Raw genomic sequence first — 2118 nt, 5'->3', positions numbered from 1 at the left:
ATCTATGGTATTATGTGTGCTATCAGATTTTATAATATTATGAGAGCACTATGTGTGCTACATAGCAGATGTTAGTGTAATAGTAGCACGGTATCCATGTCTATGCTATTATGTGTGTTATGCAGAGTGTGATATGTGTAATAATAGCACAATATCCCTGTCTATGCTCTTTTGTGTGTTATGTAGAAGAACTGTGTTATAATATGAGAGCATTATGTGTGCTATGTAGCAGACGTGTGTAATGTGTGTGTAATAATAGCTAAAAATCCCTATCTATGCTATTATGTGTTATAGAACAAAATTGAGCATGTAATGAAAGCTGAGTTATCTATCTATGCTATTATCTATGCTATGTAGCATAGCTATGTGTATTTATACCAATGCATATGTAGCTATGCTATTATGTGTGATATATAGCAAAATGTAATTCTAATGCATTTTTTTTTCAAGTAGACAGAGTATTTATTGAAGTTTAAAGATAGCCACCCACATGTGACAATTGGGCAAAGGTCCTTTGAGAAGCTGAAGCCTTGGTTCGTGCGAAAGTTGAAAGATCGAAATACTTGCTGTTGTGCTTATCATATCAAACTGATGTATCTCAAAGATGCATTTAATGTTATGCGCTCATCTACTTTTGGTTTTCATGGGAGGTCATGTACATGTAAATGCAATGTTTGCAAATCAGATGGGGTGAATGCAGAATGTCTTGCCGTTGAGCACTCGTTTTCAGGGATCACGAAGTTGTGGGAATCATGCGTATGTACAAAGGCTGAGGGGGATATGTTCCATAAACACACCTGCTTGATGGGCCAATGCAAAACTGTGGTGTGGAAAAGCTCAGCCTTTGTCCACGAGAACTTGCAGAGATGACAAAGACAGTTCCACTGCAAGTCTTCGAGGACATTAAAGTTCAAACTAAGCATGGTCTAAGTAAGAGAAAGATGTTGTCACTCAAACAGGTGGCTTTAAGTGAGCTGACAGGGAGGATAAAAGACGACATCAGAATCTTCATCGAGCACAATTTCACTTACAGATGGCAGGCACATCAATACAGAGAATGTTTGAAGGTGTTTCCTTCAGATACCATTATATCTATAGTAGACTTTGCTGAAAATTACTCGTTCAAAGAGAAAAATGAAGTACAATCCATGCATTGGCATAAAAATCAATGCACCATCCTTGTTCACATAATGTACATGCGTGACAACGAAGATGACAATATTATCAAGCATATGCATTTCTACATCTCCGATGATAGGCAACATGATACGCTATTTTTCCAGCATTGTTTTCTTCTTTGTGATCAGTGGCTTAAAGACCAGAGGCTGAGTTTCAAGAAGCACTGGGTGTGGTCAGATGGTGCAGCCTCGTAATTCAAGGCTGCAAGGCCATTTTACTTTGTTGCTAGATATTACCAACTAACAGGTACAGAGATGACATGGAATTTTTTTGGTTTTGGCCATGGAAAGGGGGAGCATGATGGCGCTCGCGCTGTGATAAAGAGAGCCCTTACACATGAACAACTCAAGAGTAATGGAGTTTTTCTTAGGAAAGCTGCAGACGTGGTTGCATTTTTTACGAGAACAATGTCCAATGCTGCATGTAGCTCTTATGCCCAATCCACTAAAGCAGGTCCTACTAAAAACAGGAAATTTTGGCTAGTAAAAGAGACAGAAGTGGACAGGTCTAATCTATGGGGTTGTGAGAGAGTACCAGGATCTCGATCACTCCATTGCATTTCACACTTTTGTCGTCATAATCCTACTCAATTAAGGACCAGGCGGCTTTCTTGTTTTTGTGATGCTTGCATAAAGGGCCATTGGAGGACTTGTTCCAGCAAATCATATGCAGGTAAGTGGACACATCAGGCATTGAAACCACTCTCTGAGGTAGCAGAAGAGACTGAGGTACCAGAAGATGAAGCTGCAATGTTTGAGGGATCCTAGGATATGCTGAGTGAGTATCTCATTGAAGGTGATAACTTTGCAGTCAATGTAGACGCTGGCAATGCAGAAGGTGTAGAGTTCTTTCTTTTGAGATGTACAAAGAGAAAGTGGATGAAAGATTGCATCTTAAGAGATAAGTGGAAAAAAAAATGTGATAAAAAAACTTATGTTG

Source organism: Adiantum capillus-veneris, chromosome 15 (assembly GCF_014529385.1).
Source record: "Adiantum capillus-veneris isolate H3 chromosome 15, ASM1452938v2, whole genome shotgun sequence".
In the NCBI taxonomy this organism is placed as follows: Eukaryota; Viridiplantae; Streptophyta; class Polypodiopsida; order Polypodiales; family Pteridaceae; genus Adiantum; species Adiantum capillus-veneris.
The sequence above is the reverse complement of the archived record's forward strand: the minus strand, read 5'-3'. Positions refer to the sequence as shown.